This window comes from Phascolarctos cinereus, unplaced genomic scaffold (assembly GCF_003287225.1).
Source record: "Phascolarctos cinereus isolate Bilbo 61053 unplaced genomic scaffold, phaCin_HiC Scaffold_5;HRSCAF=322, whole genome shotgun sequence".
NCBI classification, from domain to species: domain Eukaryota; kingdom Metazoa; phylum Chordata; class Mammalia; order Diprotodontia; family Phascolarctidae; genus Phascolarctos; species Phascolarctos cinereus.
The window spans coordinates 230,795,868-230,811,991 of record NW_027555958.1 but is presented as its reverse complement, the minus strand read 5'-3'; the positions used below and the strand labels follow the sequence as shown (position 1 = coordinate 230,811,991).

The window sequence follows — 16,124 nt, the reverse complement described above, 5'->3', positions numbered from 1 at the left end:
AGCTCCCCTGCTAACGTCGGCACATTAAACTAGGTGGCGCCATAGTGTACAGAGCATTGGGTTTGGAGTTGGAAAGACTGAGCTTGAATCTGGCCTTAGACACTCAGTAGCAGCGTGACCCTGGGCAAGTTACTTAACTCTGTTTGCCTCAGTTTCCTCATCTGTAAAATGAGCGGAAGAAGGAAATGGAAAATCACTCCAGTATCTTTGCCAAGTAAACCCCTAAAGGGGTCATGAAGAGTCAGACACAAGTGGAAAATGACTAAACAACAAAAACTCTCTCAGTGAGACCATATATGGCAACACTCTTTACCCCCTCAAGCTTCCCTACTAATATCATCTCATCAAATGAAGTCAACAAACAGTAATTCAGCACCATCCCAGTCCTTCACAGCAATTAAAGGACCTAGAGGGGATTTCACAAAAGAAATCTGCCAGACAGACATACCAGTCAATTTATAAATCATTTTTATCTCAAATAAAAGGAGGCCCAAGGGCTAAAACAAAACAACTAGGGGCAGGAGGAGGGGGAAGAGGAACAAGAGGGATGAAAGGATTAGGGCAAAAGTGATAAATTGAGTCTCAGCTGTGAAAGGGATCAGCCACCAGAGCTGCTTGGGTGCCATGATCTTAGGTCCACAGAAGTAAAAGGAAAAGGATCTCAGCTTTGATCTTTCAAAGAAGTCCCCTGACTCAGACTTGCTACCCAGCTTTATTAAGCTTTCAGTTTCCTCATCGGTAAAATAAGGGGCCTGGACTTGGAGTCAGGAAGACCTGAGGTCAAATGTCCTGCCCCAGACACTTACTAGCTGTGTCATCCTAGACAAGTCATTTAATCTCTCTTAGCCTCGCTTTCTCATCTGTAAAATGGGGATAAAAACAGCACCTATACCTCACAGTGCTGTTGTGAGGATCAAATAAGATAACATATGTAAAGCACTCTGCCAGCACTATAGAAATGCTACCCATTTCTTATCGTTATTATTATTAGATCTATGATTGTAACATGCACAAAAAGGATATACAAGGATGGAGTAGGGAAATTTCCAGAAAATGGGGTATGTCCAGTGTCTAAATAAATTCAAGAAACATATTAAGTGACTATACATGCAAAGTATACTAGGCCATGGGAATATAAAAACAAAATTAAAATAATCCTTACTCTCAAGCAGCTTCCGTTCTACAGAAGAGGCTGCCTGTCGCAAGTGAGCTTTGTGGGTCTCAGAGAGCTCTATGTAGGTACCAGGGGTCTTTTTCTTTTTGTTGTTATTCATGTGTTTGCTTTTTAAAAAATGATTATCAAAAATTGTGTTCAAGGTACTGTGCTAGGGAGAGCTTAAGAAGGGGGTCAAAATGCATAAAATGGGATCCCTGTTCTCCTACCAGAATAGGTGAGAAGTCAATATTTTTAAAAAGTTTAAAGATCCTTGCCTCCAGCCTCCCTGGGGAAGATGAATGGCACCTTCCACTAAATGATAAACATTCTCAGACCCGGTCATACCCCAAACATCTTGGTAACTCTGAACTCTTATGGATCATCATCCAGACCCCATTCCCCAACACCCCACCATCTGATTCCTCACTCCCACCCCAAAATTTCAACCAAACCAGTACCTTCCGTAGTACCCTCTGGAATGCTTGTTTCAACAGGCAACAAACTTGTCTTCATCTTTAATCTTTTCCTCTCCTATTCTTTCCATTTATTAGCTATTACTGAACCTGGTTGCCCCAGCCTCCCTGGACACCCTTTCCAGTACTGGCTATACCTTTACTCATTCTCCACCACTCACTGGCCAAGGTGGGGGGGGGGTGTTAGAATAGTCAGTTGTTCCCCATTGCCACTCCATCATTCAGTAACCCCTCTTCCTTTGAGGTTCATGCTATTCAGATCTACCACCCAATAAAAATACTAATAGCTGTTGTTTGTTTATAGACCTCCAATTTAATACATCTTCTTCCTCAATGAGTTCAGTACCTGGCTCACAATTTTTCTCTTCTCCCCAGCTCCTGCCTTTCTATTAGGAGATTTAAACATACCTTAAACACCCCAACCACTCAGTTCCTTAACCTACTCATTTTCCACGCCCTGCTTCTTCACCCCACCTCAGCCATTCCCAAAGATAAGCATATCCTTTCATCTTGTCATCACTCACAAATGTACCACCACTCACCTCCGTGTTCAAAAATTCTGAAATCTCCTTATCTGATCATAATCTATTGGCTTTTCATCTCTTCCTCTTCTTTCCCTTATCAAGCCCAACACCTTGTCTGCATCATGACCTCCAGTCACTTGACCTCCTCAGTCCTCTCCTAGGTCATCACAAGCCATTCTCTCCTTTCCCCCATGGATCCTTAGGTGAACTAATTCAACTGTCCTCCCCTCTGGAGGACTTATCTACTCCCTTATCATATAGATGATTATGCCCAGCCAAGCCTCAGCCTTGGATCACTCACACCATTCAAAGCCTTCACTCCTATAAATGTGCTGAATGAAGGTGGAAGAAATCACACAATCATTCTGAGTCCATTTCAGATTTATGTTACATAACCTCAACTGGGCCCTCACTGCTGCTAGGCAATTCTGTTATACCTCCCTTAGCAACTCATTATCCCACTCTCCACGAAGGCTCTTCCAAAAACCTTTCATGGGTTCTCCCAACCCTCTCAGCAGAGAACCTTGTCTCACATTTGACAGAAAAAATGGAAGCCATTCACAGTGAGCTCCCTCTTCTCCCCTCTTCCTTATCTCCTATCACTCAGATGCCTTCTGCTACTATCTCCTCCTGCACCCCCATCCCACATGATGAAGTGACCTTATTTCTTACCAGCATTAACCTTGTTCAAATGATTCCATTCTTTCCCATCTCCCCTAACCGACTGCCTTCTCTGTGCTCCCCATTCTTTCACTTATTCTCAATCTCTCCCTGTCTAATGGTTCTTCCTGCTGCCAACCAACATGACCGTATCTCCCCATCTTGAAAACCCTCACTTGATCCTTCCATCCCTAATAACAGTACTCCTATATCTCTTCTGCCCTTTGTAGCTAATCTCCAAAAAGACCCACTTACAACAGGTGCTGCCACTTTCTCTCCTTTCACTGCCTTCTTAACCCCTTACAGTCTGGCTTCTGACTTTATCATTCCACCAAAATTGATGTCTCCAAAGTTGCTAATGCTCTCCCAGCTGCCTAATTCAATGGTCTCCTTTTCTCAGTCCTCACTCTCCTTGAGCTCTCTTCGGCCTTTGACAGTGTTGATCACTCTCTCTTCCTTGATACTCTCTTCTCGCTAGGTTTTCAGGACATCACTCTCTCCTGGTAATCTTCCTCCCTGACTGCTCCTTCTCAGTCGCCTTTGCTGGATCCTCTTCCTGATCATGCACTTTAACCATAGGTGTCCCACAGGATCCTGTCCTGGGTTCTCTGCTCTTCCCCATGTACACATGGTACACCATTTCACTAGGTGATCGGATCATTTCCCATGAATATAATTACCATCTCTATGCTGATGATTCTCAGATCTACTTATCTTCCCCTAACCTCTCTGCTGACCTCTATCTTGAACTATCTTGAACTGAATGTCTGGTAGACACCTTAAACTCATTATGTCTAAAAAGGAACTTGTTAGCTTACTCATTACTGTTGAGGGCAGCACCATCTTCCAGTCCCTCACTCATAACCTAGGAGTCCTCCTGGATTCCTCACTTTCTCTCATCCCCCATGTCCAAGCTGTTGCCAAGGCTTGTCAATTTCACCTTTGCAGTATCTCTCCAATGTGACCCCCTTCTCCTCTCTGACACTGCCACCACTCTTAGTGCAAGCCCTTATCACCTCACTCCTGGACTATTACAATAGCCTACCGGTGGGTCTGCCTGCCTCAAGACTCTCCCTACTCCAATCCATCCCCTGTGCAGCCACTAAAATGATTTATTTTCTTTTTTTGCTTAGGCGATGGGGGTTAAGTGGCTTGCCCAGGGTCACACGGCTAGTAAGTGTTAAGTGTCTGAGGCTGGATTTGAATGCAGGTCCTCCTGACTCGGAGGCCAGAGCTCTATTCACTGAACCACCCAGCTGCCCTTAAAATGATTTTCCTAAAGCGTATGTCCAACCATGTCACCGCCCTACTCATTTAAACTTCAGCAACTCCATATTGCCTCTAGGATCAAATACAAAATGCTGTGCTTGGCATTCAAAGCCCTTCATAACCTATCCTCTCCCTACCTTTCCAATCTTCTTACATCTTAATCCTTACAGGTACTCTTTGATCCAGTGACATTGGTCTCCAGGACATCCCGTGAAATCAAGACACTCCATTTCTCAGCTCTGGCATTTCCTCTGGCTGTCCCCCATGCCTGGAATGCTCTCCCACCTCCACCCTGCCTACTGACCTCCCTAGCTTCCTTTAAGTCCCTCTAAACTATCACCTTCTAGAGGAAGCCTTCCCTAATGCTTCTTAATTCTAGTGCCTTCCCTCTGTTAATTATTTACTATTTATCCTGTATATAGCGTGTTTGTACATATTTGTTTGCATGTTGTTTTCCCCATTAAGATTGTAAGTTCCTTGAGGGCAGGAACTATCTTTTGTCTCTCTATATCACCAGATTTTAGCACACAGTAGGTACTTAATAAATATTTATGAAATTGATTGATACAATAACTTCTACAGGGCCATATTGCCAAATGAGCGATATAAATAATGAATATGAATGAACGAAGAGCTCAGTACAAGCTGGAATGGCTGGTCTGGGAAGTTATCACAGAGGAGAAAGAAACTGAACTGGATCCCTGGAGGATGGATGACTATGGAGTATATAATGTGTGCAGTGGAAAGCCCACTAAGTCTGGATTAGAGGACCTAGGTTATGCCAAGCATGTGCTAGAGGTAGGCTCACAATTTCTCAAGGGAGCCAATAGTTAAATATGCAGCATGAACATTGACCTCTCAGAAATCAGCAAACACTACAAATCAGGGCTTGATTTACTATTTTGTTGACTTAAGACAATGATGGAGAAAATGTTAATAATATAGATTAAGCGTAAAAGTGTGTTGGAAATACAGCTCCTTCCCCATCCCTCCCCAGAGCTGGTTGTTAAACATTTACCAGCACACCATCATGTGTGACAACGATTGGAAAGTCTTCTTAAGCATCTTTTTCTTATTTGCAAAATGAGTTCTCATTTGTAAAATGGGTCAATGATTACTTCTGAGCTCCTTCCTAGCTTTAGATAGGATCTGTGCTTCTCCTATATGAAGCAGATTCAGGACAATATGAACAAGGGCAAGGAAAAATTATATCATCTCTTTGGACATTTTGGGAGACCTTCTACAATTTGGACATGCCCCTTTTGAGTTTTATCCAATAGAACTTGGACATAGGCATGGCACTAAAGTAAAGGTCACAACCAGCCTCTAGAGAAAATCTTGACCGAAAAGATCCTTTGTGAATTTAAATCATAGATTTAAGCAGCTGCACTCAAGAAAAACTCAAGAGCATTCTATAAATTTAGAAGGCACCATTACAGAAGAACATAAAAGCCCACACTCTGAATGGGGTCAGAGGCAAATGTCAAAAGTTCATGGGTAGGTAGAGGATTACAACCTACTCTTTGGAAGACTTCCTGCTTTCAGATACTCCAAAACACTTCTCCCCCAACAAACTAAGCAGCTGAAGACAGGTGAACAGCCCACTGTGGTTGAAAGTAAAGATTTTACTTTGGGTTTAAGCAATATTCACAATATTTTTCACTTGGCTTTTAACAAGCCTTCAGAGGGTCCACCAGGGAGAAAATCACATTCTCTAGGTAGTAGTTACTCTTCTCTAGGTCATTGGGCTCATCCTGCCAAGATCATAGCAGCATAGAATTTAGAGCTGGAAGGACCTCAGAGACCATCTATAATCCAACCTTTCCCCAACTTTATAAATGAAGAAATCAAGGGCACAAATGTAATGAGGAGTAGAGCCAAGATTCGAACCTAGATTCCTTTGACTCCAAATCCAGTGTTCTTTCCACTGATTCTCAAAGGGACCCCTAGGAGTCCCCAAGACCCTTTAAGGGATCAAAACTAATACGAAAATATTTATATTTCTAAGGAGGTAAACATCAATAGCTATGACCACATATAGATTTATAACAAATAAATATACATCAAATAAATAAAGGTTCTTAATCATTTTAAGAGTGGAAAGAGCACCCACAAAGTCCACAAAGTTTGAGAACCACTATACCACATCACCATGTAGGAGCAGTAGGAGCAATTTGTCCCCAATATCTTTCCTGTCACACAGACTCCAGAGAAAATACCTACTAAAATGGGAGAAAATTATTGTCAAATCTAGCATGCTATTTTTATAATACCTCCAAACTATTCTAGCTGTGAACAAAGTGTTCCCAATTCTATGAATTGGGTATAAATTAATACTCATTAAATTTAATTAATTAATGCTCACTCAGTCTCAACTCACACTGAGCCTGATTTGAACAGCAAATTTGAGAGGAGGGGGGATCACAGAGGGAACTACATGAGTGGACAACTGGACAGCAAGAACCATCATAGAAAACTCTCTAACCTCACTTTAAATTCAATCCACTAATTCAATCAACATTTTTAAAAAAAATTTATTTATTTTTAAAAAAAAATTTTTTTCAATCAACATTTTTTAAGAAGGATCAACATAACACCATGCAATGGGAATTGGGTGCCTGACTTAGGAGGCAGCAAGACTTGGCCTGAAATCGTGCCTCTGCCCCATACTGGCAAGTGTGACCCTGGGTAAGCTTAACTTCTCAGTGGCCCTGAGCAAATCTGTAAGATTGTTAAAAAAAAAATGCAGAGAAAGTGCCCATCACCATTGGAAGAGCTGCCAGTTCCTCCCTACACAGATGAAATCTCAGATTCTGTCCCCCTCCAAAAAAAATAATAAAAATTAAAAAACAACAACTATCTTCTATCTATCTATCTATCTATCTATCTATCTATCTATCTATCTATCTATCTATCTATCTATCTATCTGTCTATCTATCTGTCTATCTAACTATTCTATCTACGTTCTATCTAGATACTGGCAAAGGAGAAAAAGGACACTATGAGGTGGGAGGGAAAATATCTATATACAAATGAATATTATATAAGGTAGACTGTGATGAAGATGATTAGAGAGGTCAAGACAAAGATGAAAAGTCTAGTTTGAAATGTAGAGGTTTGGGCTAAAGTCAGACAACCTAGAAATACTTAAAGCAAGAGGCTGACGAGAAGTAACAGGGCACGCCGAGGAACGTCGGGGCGCAAGGACCAAGTAAAGCCACAGGTAGGGAGGTTCGACACACCTTCTCCACTGGATGGTCTTCGGGTCCTGGCAGGAGGAAGATGGGGAGCCGGGGAGGGCGCTGCAAAGAGGCTGCCCTGGCTGGGGGTGGGGGCGTCCGGCTCCGCTCCAACCTCACCAGCACTCTGGCCGCCCTGCCCAGGCGATGGAGGGTCACAGGTCCCCCGCAGAGCCACGGGTTTTATAGGTCAGCTCCCACCCAGATGTGTCTGATTGGCTTCCCATCTCTGATGTCACAGGCAAGACCACGCGAGGGATTGGTTGATGGGACCCGGGTTACAGAGGCCTGGGTCAGGGAAGGTTCCAGCACGAGGCATGGAAGCTTCCAGGAAAGGGCAAGAGGAGGGGACTTAGTGTTTATGCAGAAGCAGCTTTCCTCAGGGGAGCTTTATAGATGTCATGGTTGCTACTGTTGCTGTGAAGTCATTTTCCAATCATGTCTGACTCTTCGTGACCCCGTTTTGGGGTTTTCTTGACTAAAGTATTTTCGTTTTACAGATGAGGAAACTGAGGCAAACAAGATTAACTGACTTGCCCAGGATCACAGTTAGTAAGTATCTGAGGCAGGATTTGAACTCAGGAAGAGTTCTGACTCCAAGCCCAGCACTCATTACACTGCTCCACCTAGCGGTTTGCTTTATGCTTAATTTTTAATAAATATCTCATTTGCTCCTCACAACAACCCTTTGAGGTAGGTATTATTATTATTTAAAAATCATATGGGCGCTATACTAAGTGCTTTACAATTATTTTCTCATATGATCCTCACAACAACCCTAGAGGGTAAGTGATCTCCAACTGCTTATGGGATATCTCAAACTGAACGTTCTTTAGACATCTTAAATTCAACATATCCCAAACTGAAATCATTATCTTTTCCCAAAAACTCTCTTCCTTTTTTCTAACTTCTCTATTACTCTCAAGGACACCACTGTCTCCTCGAGTCACCCTAAGTCTCCCTGTAGTTATCCTTTTATATTCACTCCTTTTCAGTCCCCACGTCCAGCCCCTGGTCAAGTCCAGTCAGTTCTACCCTGACAACCTCTTTGGTATGCTCCCCTTCTCTCCTCTGACACTGTTACCACTCTAATACTGGCAGGACTATTGCATCAGGCTGCTGATTGGTCTCCCTGCCTCATTTCTCCCCACTCAAGTCCATCCTCCACTCAGCCACTAATGGGATCTTCCTAAGTTGTGTGTTTGACTATATCACTCTACAACTCAAAATACTCCAATAGTTTCCTGCAACTTCAAAAATCAAATGTTAAATTATCTGTTTAGTTTTTAAAGCCCGTCATAACCCGGCCCTTTCTATTCATATTCTTACACTTCATTCCCCTCCGGGCATTCTACATTCCAGTAGACACTGGCCTCCCTACCACTAATTACGTGCATTTTCACTAACTGCCTCCATACCTAGAATACTCTCCCCGTTCATCTCCATCTCCTGCCTTCTTTCAAGTCTCAGCTAAAATCTCACTTTCTGCAAGAAGCTTCTCACAGTTTCTCTTAATGCTATTGACTTCTCTCTGAGATTATCTCCAAATACCCTCTATTTATCATCTTTGTACATGGTGTTTTGAAAGCTGTCTCCTCCATTAGAATGTGAACTCCTTAAGGGTAGAGATAGGTTTTTGCCTTTCTTAGTGTCCCTAATGCCCAGCACTAGTAGATGCCTAATAGTAGATGCTTTTATTCAACACCTGCAGACCAGATGAAGGGGGGAGAGGTCATTCATTACTAACTAGAGAGATCAGGGAAGTATTCTTAGCAATGGTATTTGAATTGAAATTTAAAGGTGAAGAAGGAGAAGCAGAATATTCCAGACATAAGGAATAAAATGAATGGAGACACAGAGGTGGAAAAAATTAGGTCGCATTTGGGGGACAGATAGTAGTTCAGTTAGACTGGAATATAGAGTATATGGCAGGGGAGTAATATGAGATAAGGATAGCTAGGTGGTGTAGCGGGTACAGCACTGTGCTGGGAGTCAGGAAGACTCATCTTCCTGAGTTCATATCTATCTTACACACTTACTAGTCATGTGAGCCTGGGCAAATCACTTAACCCTGTTTGTCTCAGTTTCCTTATCTGTAAAATGAGTTGGAGAAGGAAATGGCAAACCACTCCAGTATCTTTGCCAAGAAAACCCTAAAAGAGTTCAGCCACATTGTTGAACAACAATATGAGGTAAAGCTGGAAAAGTAGAGGGACACCAGATTAGGGAGTATCTTGAATTCCAGGCAAAGGGGTTTTACCAGCAGGGAACTATGAAAGATTTTTCGACCACTGGAATAATGTGATCAGAGTTGTAGTGGCATGAATGTAGCACCTGGAGTCAGGGGACCTGGATTCAAATCCTGTCTCTGATACTTAATTAGCTTTGTAATCGCTAGAGCATAATTTAAACTGAGACTCTTATCACCTTTAGCCTTGACTACTGCAATAGCCTTCTAACTGCCACCTATGCTTTATCTTTCCTTACAATCTGTCCTCTACTCAGCTGCCAAAATGTATTTTCCCAAAATGTAGGTCTGACCACAGATGGTACTTCCATGTTCAGGGAGCTCCAGTGACTGTGTATTCCCTTCAGGATCAAATATGAAGTCTTCTGTTTGACGTTTAAAACTCTTCATAACTTTTCCTCTTCCCACCTTTCCAGCCTTCTTATACTTTACTCCCCTCCACAAACTCCACAATCCAGCTACACAGGCCTACTAACCATGATTCATGGAAAAGAGCACTCGCTCTCCTTGGGTGTCTTTGCACTCACTGGCTGTCATCCTTGCCTGCCATGTTCTGTCCCTCATCACAGATGCTTAATTTCCCCCGTTTCCTTTAACGCTCAGCTCAAATCTCACTTCCAACATTAGGCTTTTCCTGTTCCCCCCAGGTGCCGATAGCTTCCTTTTTCAAATTACCCTCATCTACAATGCACATATCTTCAATGTACCTAATTATTTACACATTGTCTACCTCATTAGACTGTGAACTCCCTGAGGACAGGAACTGTTGATGCCTTTCTTTGTATCCCGGTGCTTAGTACAATACCTAAGCACATAGTATGTGCTTAATAAATGCTTGTTGATTGACTCTTTGGGTCTCAGTTTCCCTTTCTGCAAAATGAGAGATAATGAAAACTTTTATATCTTACCCTACAGGACTATAATGGAAAACTATCTTTGTAAATCATAAAAGACAACTCTCTCTGTGTACATATATATGTATATATATATGTACATATATATATATATATACACACACACACATATACATATATATATATAAATTGATTAAGTGTCTACTACATATTAGGCTATGGGGGTACAAAAAAGGCAAAAACAGTCAAACACAATACTTTTGGATTTTATTGGAATATAGGGAACTCTCAGTAACGGAACTGCAAATCTGCACAAGAGGTTCAATGAAGGACTTGCCCAGGGTCATGTTAGTTACACAACCAGTATGTGTCAGAGATGGAACCCAAGCTCAGGCCTTCCTGACTTGTGTGTAGGTGTACACACAGACACATACACATACCAGCTTCCTTTCTCTCTCTGTATCTCTTAACTGTATGGTTTTAGCTATATTAATATATCTGGCCTATTCTGGTGATTTCATCAATGTCTGGAACTCCCAGTATAAAAATTTCCACCGTGATGGAATTGTCTTAGATCAGTAGCCTCTAGAAGTTTATATTTTGCAAATCTCTCAGTAAAAATATATTTTAATATATACTCAATAATACATATATGCACATATGCATATATGTACACATACATATATAGATATATACACACGAATATACATACACACTACACATATGCACATATCTATATACACACATGTGCATATACGTATATAAAACACAGGTGCACATATACATACATGCACACACAGGTACACATGTATATATACATTTACATATACATGCATGTGCATATATACATATATGCACGTGTGTATATGACTGAATTAGGTGGTGCAGTGGCTAGAGCACTGGGCCTGGAATCAGGAAGACCTGAGTTCAAATCTAAGCTCAGACACTTACTAGCCGTGTGACCCTGGGCAAGTCACTCAACCCCGTTTACTTGAATTTCCTTATCTGCAAAATGAGCGGGAGAAGTATATTGCCAACCACTCCAATATCTTTGCCAAGAAAACCCCATGGATAAAAGTCCATGGGGTCACATTGAGTCAGACACAATTGAATGAACGAACAACAATTACTGAACTAATATATTATGCAACATATAAACAGAAATATCATAAAATATATAAAAATAGATATTTTACAAGATGAGAAAAAGAATTAACAAGGTTTTAAATTGTGCTTATTAACAGTACAAAAACATTGTAACTCATTAATATTTATATTTTAAACAAAATTTTAATAATATTTTTGTGATTGACTATGCTTCATTATTTTTTAAAAATCCTGTATGTACTGAAACTACACAATGGAGGATTTATATATAATAATTGTTAGTAATTAATCATTAATTATTCACCCAATCTATATAGTCAGCCATGTAGGTGAATTTTTTTCTTTTAGGATTTTTTAAAATAGAAAGATAACACAATACTACAATCCAATAATAATTCGTAATGGTTAGCGAACATAACAGTTTTCATCAGGCATCATGTTTCTCTGTGTGTAGATATTCACCATATTGTACATAATGCAAAAACAATAAACAAGAATTAATTGTCTCTGATTTTGACTCAGCAGAAAGTTTTCAGTATAAATCCTCTTTCTTAATCTGGTTCTGCTGAGCAGAGAGTAGGCATGGTTGGGTGGTATAGTGTCTAGAGCAATTGACATGAATTCTGAAAAAATCCAAATTTGAATCCTACATCAGACTCTTACTAACTATGTGACACTGGGCATATAACTTCACCTCTCTCTGCCTCAGTTTCTTTATCTGCAAAACAATGATGATGCGAAGAGCATTGACTTTCCCAGGTTGTTGTGAGGATAAAATGAAATAATATATAGTAGGTACTTTGTAAACTTTAAAGTATTGTTAAAATGGTGGCCATTATTATTATTAATTTCCTACTCATGTTTGGATGTTTTAATTGTGTTTTTGTATGAATGTAATTAATAGCCAAAAGACCAGTTTGCTTAAACTGTAGAGTTCAGGAAGGGGAGTAATATATAAGGAGGCTGGAAAAGTAGAGATTGGCACACATTGTAAATGCCAAGTCAAGTCAACAAGCATTTATTAAGCACCTACTATATACCAGGCACTAATGCTAGAATATGGAGACACTGAGAAATAAAGAAAAAAACCAGTCTGTTTTCAAGTAGCTTACATTCTAAACGAGTAGACACCATGAAAATACCTATATAAATAAATAAATGCAGATAAATTAGAGATAGTCTTAGAGGGAAGACACTAACATTGAGGGGGGTCAGGAAAAGTTTCTTATGGAAGATGAGATTTTATTGGGGAGCTGAAGGAAGTCAGGGAAGGAAGGAGTTGGAGATGAGAAGGAAGAAAGTTCCAGGCATAGGAGACAGCAAGTACAAATGCCCATAGTCAGGAGATGAGGCAAGGAAACTAATGTCATTGGATCTTGGAGTTCCAGGAAGGAAGTACACCTGGATCTGGCCCAGAAACCAAGCCTTAAGGATGACTTAACCACTGAGCTGATACTACTCAGTAAACTTCAGTAACTTCCTCTTACCTACAGGATCAAATGTAACACTCTCTGTTTGGCATCTTGGAGTATTAGGAGGAGAGTAAGGTGTAAAAAAGACTAGAAAGGTAGGAAGGGGCCAGCTATGAAGGGCTTTAAAAAGTCAGAAGACTTTGTTTGATCTTGGAGGTAGTGGATGGACACTAGAGATTATCGAATGGAGTTGTGAGAATATGGTCAGAACTGGGCTTTAAAAAGACTGCTGTCATAGCTGGCCCCTCCTTACTTTTCGAGGTTCTTTTTTTTTTCCTACTATGTGCCCCTTCATGAACTTTACAATACACCTACATTGACCTGCTTGGTGTTCCCAGGGTAGGAAACACCATCTACTGACTGTGCATTTGCCCTGGCTGTCTCTCATGCCTAGAATGGTTTTCAGGCTCACCTGAATTTCCTGGCACCTCTGGTTTCTTGTTTAAGACTCAGTTCAGGAGGCAGAGCCAAAACGGCAGGGTAAAGACAGGGACTTGCCTAAGCTCTCCCCCAAACCCCTCCAAATACCTTTAAATAATGACTGTAAACAAATTCTAAAGCAGCAGAACTCACAAAAAGATGAGGAGAAACAATTTTCCAGCCCAAGACAATGTAGAAGGTCGGCAGGATACGTCTGTTGCACCAGGGTGAGAGGGGAGAGCAGACCAGTGCACAGCACAGAGCCCCAGCAAACCAGGAGTAGGTCTTGGGGTGACTGAATCAGTGGCAGCAGTGACCATATCTGGCTGTCTCAGCCCACAGATGGTTAGGGAATTGGACAACAGGTCAGAAGGAGGTTTACAAGGGTCACTTTGCTGGCACTAGGGACAGGACTCTGTTGCATTGACTTGGATTTGGGTAGCAGTCCTGGGTCTTAGGCCCAGTGTGAGAAGGGACTAGCACAGCAGAGCTTGTGGCTGCAGGGGAGCAAGGACCCTGGTCACAGTTTCAGGGTTAAAAAGAGTGCTTGTGGTCACTCACAAACCAGTGCACAGTACAGGAGAGAAATAAACACACTTCTTCTAGATCATAAAGGTCCTTAGAATTAACTGTGAAAACACCTGCACAAAACCCCTCAAGTTTGGGACAGAATAGGCCAAATGGTAAACGAGGTAAAAGAAGCACAAAAATCCAATGAAAAGAAGAATGCCTCAAAAATCAGAATTGGCTGAATGGAAAAAGAGATACAAAAGTTCACTGAAGAAAATAATTCCTTAAAAGTTAGAATTGGGCAAGCAGAAGCTAATGCCTTCATGAGACATCAAGAAACAATCAAACAAAATCAAAAGAATGAGAAAATAGAAGAAAATGTGAAATATCTCATTGGAGAAACAACTGACCTAGAAAATAGATCCAGGAGAGATAATTTAAGAATTATTGGACTACCTGAAAGTCATGATAAAAAAAAAAGCCTAGATGTCATCTTTCAAGAAATTATCAAGTAAGAACCAGAGGGTAAAATAGAAATTGAAATAATCCACCAATCACCTCTTGAAAGAGGTTCCAAAATGAAAACTCCTAGGAATAGTATAGCCAAATTCCAGAGCTCTCAAGGAGATTGACTAATATGACAAAAAGGAAAATGACAAATGTTGGAGGGGATGTGGGAAAATTAAAACACTAATGTACTGTTGGTAAAGTTGTATACTGATTCAACCATTCTGGAGAGCAATTTGGAACTGTATCCAAAGGGCTATAAAACCACATATACCCTTTGACCAAGCAATACCACTACCAGGTCTGTATCCCAAAGAGATTAAAAAAAAACCAAAAATGAAAAGGACAAAAATATTTATAGCAGCTCTTTTAGTGGTGGCAAAGAATTAGAAATTGAGGAGATGTCCATCAATTGGGAAATGTTGAACAAGTTGTTGTAAATGATTGTGATGGAATACTATCATGCTTTAAGAAATGATGAGCATAGTTCTCTCAGAAAAACATGGAAAGACTTACATGAATTGATGCAAAGTGAAATGAGCAGAACCAGGAGAACATTGTACGTAGTAACAATATTGTATGATGATCTACAAATAACTAAGTGTTAACTATTCTCAGCAATACTATGATTCAAGACAATTCTGCATGACTTATGATGACAGGTACTCTCTATCTGTGGAGAAAGAACTGGTAAAGCCCGAATGCAGATCAAAGATACTTTTTCTTTATTTTTCTTTTTTTTTTGTCTGTTTTTTTTTCACAGAATGACTTACATGGAAATGTATTTTACAAGACTACATATGTATAACCTATGTCAAATTGCTTGCCTTCTTAATTGGGGAGGGGAGGGAAAGAATTTGGAACTCAAAATTTTTTAAAAAAGAATGTTAAAAAAGACTCAGTTCATATCCCACCTTCTACAAAGGCCTGTGTCGCTCCTCCCACTTTTCCTCCCCTCCCCAACCAACACCACCTGCTAGTGCCTTCCCTCTGAGAATACCGTTTATTTATACTGCATGTATCTTGTATGTACGTAATTACTTGTCAGTTATCTCCCCCTTTCTAACATGAGTTCTTTGAGAGCAGGGACCTCTCTTTATGCTTTTCTAGATCTCTTATGTTTTAATTTTCTTTTTATAAGCATTTATTGTCTCCCTCCCACTGCCCCCAAAAAGAATAATAAAAACAAAAAAAAAAACCTCTCATAATAAATATGGGTGGAGCAGCAAAACAAATTTCAGCATTGACCAGATCTAAATATGCACAGGGAGCCATATTTTTGCCTTTGTTTGTATCCCCAGTGCTTAGCACAGTGTCTGGCATATAGAAATCTCTTAATAAATGCTTTACTGATTGACTTTCATATTCAAAACTCTTGCCTGAAGGCCCACTGTCCTGATTAGTATGATCAACTACAGGTATCCCTTCCACATGGAGAGTTTCCCCTTTGAGGTTTTGCTATATCCCGAGTCGGCATAAGAAATTAAATGGGAATTTTGGGGGAATTTTGTAGAAGCCACAAACAACATGTGAAGGCCTACAGACAACACAGAAAAAGTTTAGAAACTCAGAAATGCATAAAATATATGTATGGTACTATATAATATCAATATATTTTATCTTTTAATACTATAATAATTCAGACTTTTCTGGTAGGAAGGAAGGGCCAAAAAATTTTATGTGG

The 16,124-nt window shown here is 40.4% G+C and overlaps 1 protein-coding gene across 3 annotated transcripts in view; it reads right to left on the bottom strand.

The window, feature by feature from the left end:
* Positions 1-7,475, bottom strand: part of TRERF1 (transcriptional regulating factor 1) — a 323,931-nt gene extending 316,456 nt beyond the window's left edge. For all 3 annotated transcript variants that reach the window (XM_078155359.1, XM_078155357.1, XM_020976819.1), the window contains exon 1: positions 7,326-7,475. The gene's annotated coding sequence lies outside the window, so the exon portion shown is untranslated. The remainder of the gene's footprint in view (positions 1-7,325) is intronic.
* Between the last annotated feature and the right edge of the window lie 8,649 nt (positions 7,476-16,124).